Here is a 12597-nt window from a genome sequence, read left to right on the forward strand (position 1 = left end):
TCAAAGACTTTGAAATGTGTATGTTTAGAAAAATAACCATTCTGGACAAAAAAAGTGTCACCATAAATTCTAATACATGTGGGTAAAATGATCCAATATATAGAAGCTGAGATATCAGCCAATAAAATCGTAACTCATACACACTAGTCGCAGACAACTATGTGCTGCGGTGCCCTATTCCTCCTAAACTGGAGAAGTGTAGATTTTCTTTATTTCACCGAATGGGCACTCGGCTGAGCGGTTAATTCAAATGTTTCCATCTTCACTCTTAAATTATTGCCCCAATAACAACCATGCAATAGCTGTTATTATTCTGACTAACCTGATTGATTGATGATCTCGAATGCACTGCCTAAAAGAAATGATGGAAACAGATTCAATGGTAACTTTAAAAAGGGAATTAGAGATACTTGAAAAGAAAAACAATTCAAAGCTATGGGGAAAGATTGGAGCAGTGGGACTAACTGGATAGTTCTTTCAAAAAGGGGGCACAGGCACGGATGGATCAAATGGCCTCCTCTTGTACGTCAGAACATAAGAATTAAGAGCAGGAGTAGGCCATTTGGCCCCTCGAGCTTGCTCTGCCATTCAATAAGATCATGGCTGATCTTCTACCTCAACTCCACTTACCTGCACTGTCCCCATATTCCTTGATTCCTTTAATATCCAAAAACCTTATCGATCTCTGTCTTGAATATACTCAAAGACTGAGCCTCCACAGCCCTCTGGAATAGAGAATTCCAAAAATTTACCACCCTCAGTGAACAAGTCTCCTCCTTCTCAGTCCTAAATGGCCAACCCCTTATTCTGAGACTGTGACCCCTAGTTCCAGACTTCCCAGCCAGTGGAAACATCCTCCCTACATCTGCCTTGTCAAGCCCTGTAACAATTTTGTATGTTTCAATGAGATCTCCTCTCATTCTTCTAAACTCTGGAGAATATAAGACTTGTCTACTCGATCTCTCCTCGTAGGGCAATTCCAGGAATCAGTTTGGTGAACCTTCACTGCACTCCCTCCTATGGCAAGTATATCCTTCCTTGTATGAGGTGACCAAAACTGTACACAATACTCCAGATGTGGTCTCACCAGAGCCCTGTATATTTACAGTAAGATGTCTTTAATCTTATACTCTCATCCTCTTGTAATAAAGGCCAACAAACTATTTGCTTTCTTGTTTGCTGTACCTGCATATCGTGTACAAGGACACCCGGTCCCTTTTGAGCACCAGCATTTCCCAATCTCTCTCCATTATAAAAAAATACTCTGCTTTTCTATTTTTCCTACTATTTTTCATGTTCGCTCACTTAGCTGATCTATATCCCCTTGAAGTCTCTTTGCATCCTCTTCACAACTTATATTCTCACCTAGCGTTGTATCATCAGCAAACTTGGATATTATGGGCCGGATTTCGCGGCAAAAACTGAGGCGGGGCGGGAAATTTACCGCACAATTAACTTTAGTGCTTAATTGCTTAACTTTCATCATTTGGGCTCTGCGCCAGGGCAGAGTGCAAAGAAAGACGTTCAACTATTTTTTTGTGGTGCAAAAATGGGAACCTCGCCAACTTTAGTGCAGGACCGGGAGCGCTCCGAGAGGCGCCTTGGGAGGGGAACAAAAAATTAAAAAAATAATTCAAAAAACATCGTCTCACCATTGCAAAAATATAAAACAATAAAAACTTGAATTTACCTTTTTTTCAGTTTATTCAACTCACTGCTGCTGGCAGGGCTGGACCCCTATGTTTTCCCTGGCAGTAATCGTGGGCCGTGTTTCATGGCGTACGGGTCGGGTGAGACTCTAAGCCCACAGTGGTGTCGCAGTGCGAGCCGTTACACATGTGACGGCCACAAAAAACGACCCGAGGATCGCGACCGGGCAAAAAAACAGCTGACTCTCCCATTTCTTTTGCTGTGCAGGGTCAAAACGCCGCAAAATCCCGGTCGGAAACGACTCTCAAATCCACCCCATTACATTTGGACCCCTCATCATTGATATAGATTGTGAATAGCTGGGGCCCAAGCATCGATCCTTGTGGCACCCCACTAGTTACAGCCTGCCAACCTAAAAATGACCTGTTTAGTCCTACTCTCTGTTTTCTGTCCATTAACCAATCCTCAATCCATGCCAGTACATTACCTCCATGAGCTCTCATTGTGTTTCTAAGATACTCTTGCATGGCACCTTATCAAATGCCTTCAGAAAATTCAAATACACCACATCCACTGGATTTCCCCGTTATCTATTCCACTATTTACAACCTCAAAAAACTCAACAGATTTGTTAAACATGATTTCCTTTCATAAATCCATGTTGACTCTGCCCAATCCTATTATTTTCTAAGTGTCCTGATACCACGTCCTTAATAATAGATTCTAGCATTTTCTCTACGACTGATGTCAAGCTAACTGGTCTGTAGTTCCCTGTTTTCCCCCTCCCTCTTTTTTCTTAAATAGTGGGGTTACATTAGCTACCTTCCAATCTGCAGGAACTGTTCTAGAATCTATGGAATTTTGGAAGATAACAACCAATGCATCCACTATTTCTATAGCCACCTCTTACAATACCCTAGGATGTAGGCCATCAGGTCCAGGGGATTTATCGGCTTTCAGACCCATTAATTTTGCAGTGCTGTTTATTTACTACTACAAATTTTCTTTCAGTTCCTCATTCTCACTGTACCCTTGCTGCTTCTCCACTATTTCCGGGAGGTTTTTTGTGTTTCCTTCTGTGAAGACAGACAAAGGGGCCATAATTCAGGGTCTCAAAGAACCGTTACACTCTGTTTCCAGCGGCCATGCGTCGGAATCCCGTGGCTGCCGCTTTGTGGACAACAGGCCAACACAACCCATATTTTTCAGTCTGGACCCGATGCTGATGACCGCCGCAAGCATGTCATCAGAATGCGCGCTATCGCTTTCCCTCTCCTTCAAAATGCACCGACCGAATTTCAGGTTGAAAAATCGTAGCCCCGCCGTGCAGTGCGCCTGATAGCTTTTTCTGTCAGGGCACTTTCTCCTGCCTGTGTGCAGTGGGGCAGCCCTTCAAGGGGAGGGTCCATGGCCGCGGCAGCCATGTATTTATTTTTGCCATCCGACTTCCCGATCGGCCATCAAGCTAGTGCCCATGGGTTTGGCCTGGCAACCCTTCTTGGGTGCCCGGCTGAAACCCTCCCTGGCCTAAGAGTTAAAATGCCCGATTCTATCCTCCAACGGAGGGGAGAGAGCATGGTGATGCACACGTGCTGTGACATCACCACTACTCCACCGCTGATTGACAGTGACGGAGTCCCGGCCCCAACCCAAATTCAGCCCCACAACCTGCCTTCCCGCCCCTACTTTGACCAACTTCCGTTGGGACTTTGAAAAATTGAAAAATCCTGAAAATTGATCATCCAGCTGCATCATGGATCCCTGCGGTAAAAACAGAAAAAAAACTCATAGGTGCGCCGGCTTTCTTGTGCGACTGAATTTCGGCCCGAAAGTATTTGTTTAATTTCACTGCCATTTCCTTATTCCCCATTATAATTTCTCCTGTCTCAGCCTCCAGGGGACCCACATTTACTTTTGCTGATCTTTTTCTTTTTACATATCTATAGAAGCTTTTATGGTCTGTTTTTATGTGTGTCTCTCGTTTTTTCTCATTCTATTTTTCCTTTCTTTATCAATTTCTTGTTCCTCCTTGGCCCTCCTAAAGTGCTCCCAATTTTTTGTTCTTTTTGGCAACATTATAAGCTTCTTTTGATCTAATACTATCTTTAACTTTTCTTGTTCGCCATGGTTGGACCATTTTTCCTGTGGGGTTTATTTGCCTTGAAGGAATGTATGTTTGTTGTAAATTATGTATTAATTCTTTAAATGCTAGCCATTGCTTTTCCACCTTCATATCTTTTAATGTAGCTTCCCAATCTACCTTTGCCAACTCGCCCCTCGTACCTACGTAGTTTGCTTTGTTTAGATTTAAGACCCTAGTTTTGGATTTAACTAAATCACTTTCAAACTCAATATAAAATTCTATCATATTATGGTCACTCTTCCCTAAAGACCCCTTTACTACAAGATTGTTGATTAACCCTTTCTCATTGCACAATACTAGATCTAAAATAACCTGTTCCCTAGTGGGTTCCTCAACATACTGATGTAGAAAACCATCTTGCATACATTCTATGAATTCATAAGAACATCAGAAATAGGAGCAGGAGTCAGCCATTTGACCCCTCGAGCCTGCTCCGCCACTTAATAAGATCATGGCTGATCTGATCATAGACTCAGCTCCACTTCCCTGCCCACTCCCCATAACCCTTTATTCCCTTATCACTCAAAAATCTGTCTATCTCGGCCTTAAATATATTCAGTGATCCTGCCTCCGCAGCTCTCTGGGGCAAAGAATTCCATAGATTTACAACCCTCAGAGGAAATTTCTCCTCATCTCAGTTTTAAATAGGTGGCTCCTTATTCTGAGACCATGCCTGCTAGTTTTCGTTTCCCCTATGAGTGGAAATATCCTCTCTGCATCCACCTCGTCGAGCCCCCTCATTACCTTGTATGTTTCCATAAGATTACCCCTCATTCTTCTGAACGCCAATAAGTATAGGCCCAATCTACTCAATCTATCTTCATAAGTCAACCCCCTCATCTCCGGAATCAACCTAGTGAACCTTCTCTGAACAGCCTCCAATGCAAATATATTCTTCCTTAAATAAGAAGACCAAAACTGTACGCACCACTGTAGGTTCATCCTCCACACTTGCTGCAAATTTGGTTTGTCTAGTCTATGTAGATTAAAGCCCCCCAGGATGACTATTATCCTTGTTACATGCACCTCTAATTTCCTGATTTATACTCTGCCCTACTTTACCACTACTGTTTGGGGGCCTATAAGTAACTCCCACCAATGTTTTCTGCCCTTGCTGTTACTTGACTCCACCAAACTGATTCTGCTGCTTGATATTCTGAGCTCCGGTCCTTTCTCTCTACTGTCTTTATCCCATCCTTTATTATCATAGCTTCCCCTCCTTTTCCATTTTGCCTGTATCCTGGAATATTTAGTTCCCAACTTTGGCCACTTTGCAACTATATCTCTGTAATGGCTATTGGATGAAACCTATTGGGCTGTAAATTGTGGCGCCTCTAGGGTGCGTACTATAACCCGAAGAGACGTCACAAATCCCGGTTCTCGTAACGCGATGCGCATCGCCGAGAACCGACTTTTACGATCTGTCAATTTATTTTGACAGATCGCACGCATGCCCACAGGAAGGACGTTCGCGGCTGGAGATTGGGCTACTTGCCCAGCGAATGTCCTTCAAACTCTTGCCTGGTAAAAGCAGGCATACAGCCTACTATTACCTGCCTAAGAGTTTTAAAACAAAGAAAAATTTAATTTAATCAATTTTTATATTTAAAAAGCCTGTCCGTTAAGCTAAGTTTATTTTTAACCCTATTAAAACACATTAAAAAAAATTCAAAACATTTTCTTTTTCTAAAACTTTCAATTAATTTAAAGTTAATTAGTCTATATGAATGTTTTACAAAGAACAGAGCCTACTAGCATTTGGTGTTAGCAGACTTTTACTTGCCTAAAACAAACTAGTATGATTGAACTCTCATTATTGTAGTAACCGTTTATTTAGTTACGTTGTGAGGTGCAGATGGCATTTTCTCAACCTTCACATACTAAATCTAAATAGCTTGACAGCATCCAGCCAAAATAAAACTGTAAATGGTTTCATGAATTTGATTCTGGTATTTTTTTTGGTGCAATTGTTTTTATTGTCCATCTGTCTCCAGTTTAAATGCTAGAGTGCAGTGTGCTGCTAAGAAGTGAGCAGCATTCCACAGCAACACTGAGAAACAAAGGCAATCTAGCCAAAGTACTGTATAAGAATGATTCACTGTTCTGTAACAAAGGCAGTGAATAAAAAGATGTGCATGTAAGCAACCATTATAGTAAAACTCCGTTCAAAATATTGAGGGTGTAATTTATACGAATTTGTTACAAATTTAAAAAGGAATCAGTGTGTCTAGCCATATGAATATAAAGGATGTAGCATGAAAATGCCTGTTAATGCAGTTTTTAAATGAAGCTTGAATTCTATATGCTGCTGCTCTTTGTTTCCTTTGATTGGCCATCTCTTTGTGCGTGTGTGTAGCTGGAGCACAGCACACATGCATGCCTCGCAAATTAGTTTATTTCCACTCTATTTCACTGAGGGTCAGCGTAGGAAATGGCAGCATGAGCAAGGGTGAAATGTTACTTCTGCGTCTGCTTGATTTTGGACCATTTCAATGACTGTACTAGGAGGACTTCGAAGCTGCACCCACACGACCTTTTCTCCACGTATTTTCTCCAATTCTACACTCGTGCCACCAAACACTTCAGGAAGTCGGAATGATGTCATGTTTGTGACCTTTTTATTAATTGGATCTTATAGTTTCTGTATTGTTCCTTTGTTAGCAGTCTTCATTGCACGACCTAAATACCAGCACTTAAAAAGTAAGTTATCAATGTGTGTTCAGCAAAACCTGTTTTTCTTGCAGATTAACTGTTTTTTTTTGGTCCAACCGATTTTTTGATAAATGTAGATTTTGTTGAATTGTGTATTTTACTTGAGTTTGAAATCTAAAATTTAAGGATCTGATATAGTTGCAAGATGGGGAATGGCAGTACAAAGGCAGTTGCATTTTTTTTTGTGATGATAAACATTACTACAGAAACAGATGGATTCCTCTGGGACCAGTTTGTGTTGTGATCTCTCTGGTTATAAATGAATAGTAACCCTCGAGGCAGTTAAGCAAGTGTGCAATTTTATTTGATTATTCTGTGCTGTGTATTCCTTAACAAACGAAAGCAAATTATAAAAATGTGTGAAATGGTTATTGCATAGATACTTGAATACAAAATTTAAGGGTAACCGTTGCCGGTTAAACAAGCTGTACTCTTGTTTCGATGGTGAAGCACTGCATCTTTTTGGAATAAATCTGTGCTGAGCTTTTGCCAAAAATAATCTGTCAAAGGCTAGCTTTAATTTCATGAGAATAGGGAGGTACATTGTGCGGTCGATCGATTGATCTCTGTGAAATTAAGTATGCTGACAACCGAAGCTGACGTCCTGCTGGTACTGCCTGATCATGTGACTTTTGTATTCTTGCAATATAACTAAGATGATTAACTCAAATGTACATGTCTAAAATTGAAATCTTATTTACAGTTCCTTTTTGTGTGAAGTATATAGCTAGCATAAATTGTTTTTTTTTTGCAGATGTAGATATTTAAATATTAAATTAATTTGCACCAGGTACTGTTGAAGGTTTGCTTCCTTATTGATTTGAAGTAACCTTGTGTAATGTGCTGTTGTGGACCAAAAAACTTATCAGCTTTTAGAATGAGTTCAGTGCAGGCTCCTGTTTGGACAGGGAAGAGAGCTGACTTGTCAAATGTTCAAATTAAAATAGCTTCCAAATAAGCGCTCATTTCAGAAATATTTAGTCTCTTATTTTAGAGTTTCTACAGGTATATAGAAACATAGAAAATAGTTGCAGGAGTAGGCCAGTTGGCCCTTCGAGTCTGCACCGCCATTCAATATGATCATGGCTGCTCATGCAACCTCAGTACCCCACCCCTGCCTTCTCTCCATACCCCTTGATCCCTTTAGCCATAAGGACCACATCGAACTCCCTTTTGAATATGTCCAACGAATTGGCATCAACAACTTTCTGTGGTAGAGAATTCCACAGGTTCATAATTCTCTGGGTGAAAAAGTTTCTCCAAATCTCGGTCCTATATGGTTTACTCCCTTAACTTTAGTTTGTGACCCCTGGTTCTGGAATTCACCAACATCGGGAACATTCTACCTGCATCTAACCTGTCCAGTCCCGTCAGAATTTTTAAAGTTTTTATAAGATCCTCTCTCATTCATCTAAATTCCAGTGAGTATAAGTCTAGCCAATCCAGTCTTTCCTCATATGTCAGTCCTGCCATCCCGGGAATCAGTCTAGTGAACCTTCGCTGCACTCCCTCAATAGCAAGCATGTCCTTCCTCAGATTAGGAGACCAAAACTGCGCACACTATTCCAGGTGTGGTCTTACAACTGCAGTAAGACCTCCCTGTTCTTATACTCAAATCCCCTCACTATGAAGGCCAGCATGCCATTTGCTTTCTTTACTGCCTGCTGTACCTGCATGCCTCCCTTCAATGACTGATGTACCATGATACCTAGGTCTCTTTGCACCTCCCCTTTTACTAACCTGTCACCATTCAGATAATCTGCCTTCCTGTTTTTGCCACCAAAGTGGATAACCTCACATTTATCCATATTATACTGCATCTGCCATACATTTGTCCATTCATTTAACCTGTCCAAGTACCCCTGCAGCCTCTTTACATCCTCCTTGCAGCTCGCACTGCCACCCAGCTTGATGTCATCTGAAAACTTGGAGATATTACCTTCAATTCCTTCGTCTAAATCATTAATATATATTGTAAAGAGCTGGGGTCCCAGCACTGAACCCTGCGGCACCCCACTAGTCACTGCCTGCCATTCTGAAAAGGACCTGTTTATTTTCACTTTGTTTCCTGTGTGCCAACCAGTTCTCTATCCACGTCAATACATTACTCCCAATACCATGTGCCTTAATTTTGCACACTAATCTCTTGTGTGGGACCTTGTCAAAAACCTTTTGAAAGTCCAAATACACCACATACACTGGTTCTCCCTTGTCCACTCTAATAGTTACATCCTCAAAAAGCTCTAGAAGATTTGTCAAGCATGATTTCCCTTTCATAAATCCATGTTGATTTGGACCAATCCTGTCACTGCTTTCCAGATACGCTGCTATTACATTTTTAATAATTGATTCCAGCATTTTCCCCACCACCGATGTCAGGCTAACCGGTCTACAATTCCCTGTTTTCTCTCTCCTTCCTTTTTTAAAAAGTTGGGTTACATTAGCTACCCTCCAATCCATAAGAATGAATCCAGAGTCCATGGAATGTTGGAAAATGACCACCAATGCATCTACTATTTCTAGGGCCACTTCTTTAAGTACTCTAGGATGCAGACTATCAGGCCCTGGGGATTTATCGGCCTTCAGTCCCTTCAATTTCCCTAACACCATTTCCTGACTGACAAGGATTTCCCTCGGTTCCCCCTTCTCCCTTGACCCTCGGTCCCCTAGTATTTTCGGGAGGTTAATTGTGTCTTCCTTAGTGAAGACAGAACCAAAGTATTGGTTCAATTTGTCTGCCATTTCCTTGTTCCCCATTATGAATTCACCTGATTCTGACCGCAAGGGACCTACATTTGTCTTGACTCATCTTTTTCTATTCACATCTATAGAAGCTTTTGCAGTCAGTTTTTATGTGTCCTGCAGACTTACACTCATATACTCTATTTTCCCCCTCCTAATTAAACTCTTAGTCCTCCTCTGCTGAATTCTAAATTTCTCCAAGTCCTCAGGTTTGCTGCTTTTTCTGGCCAATTTATATGCCTCTTCCTTGGATTTAACACTTTCCTTAATTTCCCTTGTTAGCCACGGTTGAGCCACCTTCCCTTTTTTCTTCTTAGCCACACAGGGATGTACAATTGTTGAACTTCATCCATGTGATCTTTAAATGTCTGCCATTGCCTATCCACCATCAACCCTTTAAGTATCATTCGCCAGTCTATCCCAGCCAATTCACATCTCTTACTATCGAAGTTTCCTTTCTTTAAGTTCAGGACCCTAGTCTCTGAATTATCATCATCATCATCATCATCATAGGCAGTCCCTTGGGATCTCGGAAGACTTGCTTCCACTCTTAGCATGAGTTCTTGGGTGGCTGTACAGTCCAATATGAGAACCACAGTTTCTGTCACAGGTCGACAGATAGTCGTTGAGGGAAAGGATGGGCAGGGAGCCTGGTTTGTCGCACGCTCCTTCCGCTGCCTGCGCTTGATTTCTGCATGCTCTCGGCGACGATACTTTAGGAGCTCAGTGCCCTCCCGAATGCACTTCCTCCACTTAGGGCGGGCTATGGCCAAGGACTCCCAGGTGTCAGTGGGGATGTCGCACTTTATCAGGGAGGCCTTGAGGGTGTTCTTGTAACGTTTTCTCTGCCCGCCTTTGGCTCGTTTGCCATGCTAGAGTTCTGAGTAGAGCGCTTGTTTTGGGAGTCTCGTGTCTGGCATGCGAACTATGTGGCCTGCCCAGCGGAGCTGATCAAGTGTGGTCAGTTCTTCAATGCTTTGGGATGTTGGCCTGGACGAGGACGCTATGTTTGTGCTTCTGTCCTCCCAGGGGATTTGCAGGATCTTGCGGAGACATCGCTGGTGGTATTTCTCCAGCGACTTGACGTATCTACTGTACATTGTCCATGTATCTGAGTCATACAGGAAGGCGGGTATTACTGCAGCCCTGTTGACCATGAGCTTGATGACAGTTTTGAGGGACTGATCTTCAAACACTTTTCCTCAGGCGGTGTTGGATCTCATCATCAATGTCTGCTCTTGTTGATGGGAGGCTCCCGAGATAGGGGAAGTGGTCCCCGTTGTCCAGGGCCACGCCGTGGATCTTCATGTTTGGGGAGCAGTGCTGTGCGGCGAGGACAGGCTGGTGTAGGACCTTTTGTCTTAGTAATGTTTAGCATAAGGCCCATGCTTTCATACGCCTCGGTCAATGCGTCGGCTCTGTCCTGGAGTTCAGCCTGTGGGTGTGCACAGACGCAGGCGTCATCTGCGTACTGTAGCTCGACGACAGAGGTTGGAGTGGCCTGGAGACGGCGAATGTTTGCCAGCTTCCCACTGGTTCTGTGGTTTAGCTCCACTCCAGCGGGGAGCTTATCAACTGTGAGGTGGAGCATGGCAGCGAGGAAGATTGAGAAGAGGGTTGGGGCGATGACCTCTGAATTAATTGTGTCACTCTCCATCTAAATGAATTCTACCATATTATGGTCACACTTCCCCAAGGGGCTTCGCACAACCAGATTGCGAATTAATCTCTCTCGTTACACAAGACCCAGTCTAGGATGGCCTGCTCTCTCGTTGGTTCCTCGACATATTGGTCTAGAAAACCATCCCTTATACACGCCAGGATATCCTCCTCCACTGTATTGTTACCAGTTTGGTTAGTCCAATAAATATGTAGATTAAAGTCGCCCATGATAACTGCTGTACTCTTACTGCACACGTCCCTAATTTCCTGTTTGATGTCAGCCCCAAACTCCCTACTAATGTTTAGTGGTCTGTTCACAATTCCCACTAACGTTTTCTGCCCTTTGGTGTTTCGCAGCTGTACCCATATAGATTCCACATCATCCACGCTAATGTCCGTCCTTGCTATTGCATTAATCTCCTCTTTAACCAGTAACGCTACCGCACCTCCTTTTCCTTCCTGTCTGTCCTTCCTGAATATTGAATATCCTGGATGTTGAGTTCCCAGCCTTGGTTACTCTGGAGCCATGTCTCCGTAATTCCAATTAAATCATACCCGTTAACAGCTATCGACGCAGTCAGATCATCCACCTTATTACGAATGCGCCTCGCATTGAGACTGAGCCTTCACTTTGTCCTTTTTGAATTATGTTGTAATGTGGCCCTTTTTGATTTTTGCCCTTGTTTACTCTGCCCTCCACTCTTGCTTTTCTGCTTCCTACCTTTTGCTTCTGCCCCCAATTTACTTCCCTCTGACTCACTGCATAGATTCCCATCCCCCTCCTATTTTCGTTTAAACCCGCCCCAACAGCACTATCAAAAAGGAAGAGTGGCTAAAGTAAATGTTGGTCCCTTGGAGAACAAGAATGGGGAATTAGTAATGGGGAACATGGAGATGGCAGAAACTGAACAAATATTTTGTATCAGTCTTTACGGTAGAGGATACTAACAATTTTCCCACAGTGGATAGTCAAGGGGCTATAGGCGGGAGGAACTTAACAGAATCACAATCACAAAGGAGGTGGTACTCGGTAAGATAATGGGACTAAAGGCAGATAAATCCCCTGGACCTGATGGCTTGCATCCTAGGGTCTTAAGAGAAGTAACAGCAGGGATTGTGGATGCATTTGTTGTAATTTACCAAAATTCTATGGATTCTGGGGAGGTCCCAGCAGATTGGAAAACTGCAAATGTAATGCCCCTATTTAAAAAAGGAGGCAGACAAAAAGCAGGAAACTGTCGAATAGTTAGCTTTACATCTGTGTTTGGAAAATGTTCGAATCCATTATTTAAGTAGTAGTAGGACATTTGGAAAAGTAAAATTTGGTCAGGCAGAGTCAGCATGGGTTTATGAAGGGGAAGTCATGTTTGACAAATTTGCTGGAGTTCTTTGAGGATGTAACGAATAGGGTGGATAAAGAGGAACCAGTGGTTGTGGTGTATTTGGACTTCCAGAAGGCATTTGACAAGGTGCCACATAAAAGGTTACTGCACAAGATAAATGTTCACGGGGTAGCATAGATAGAGGATTGGCTAACTAACAGAACAGAGAGTCGAGATAAAAGGTTCATTCTCTGGTTGGCAACCAGTAACTAGTGGGATGCCGCAGGGATCAGTGCTGGGACCCCAACTATTTACAATCTTATTAACGACTTGGAAGAAGGGACTGAGTGTAATGTAACCAAGTTT

At 42.7% G+C, this 12597-nt stretch overlaps 1 protein-coding gene across 2 annotated transcripts in view; it reads left to right on the forward strand.

The window, feature by feature from the left end:
* mtus1b (microtubule associated tumor suppressor 1b) overlaps positions 1-12597 on the forward strand; it is a 293810-nt gene that overhangs the window by 100147 nt on the left and 181066 nt on the right. The gene's annotated exons all lie outside the window — the stretch shown is intronic.

The sequence above is a fragment of the Pristiophorus japonicus genome, chromosome 2, assembly GCF_044704955.1.
Source record: "Pristiophorus japonicus isolate sPriJap1 chromosome 2, sPriJap1.hap1, whole genome shotgun sequence".
Taxonomy (NCBI): Eukaryota; Metazoa; Chordata; class Chondrichthyes; family Pristiophoridae; genus Pristiophorus; species Pristiophorus japonicus.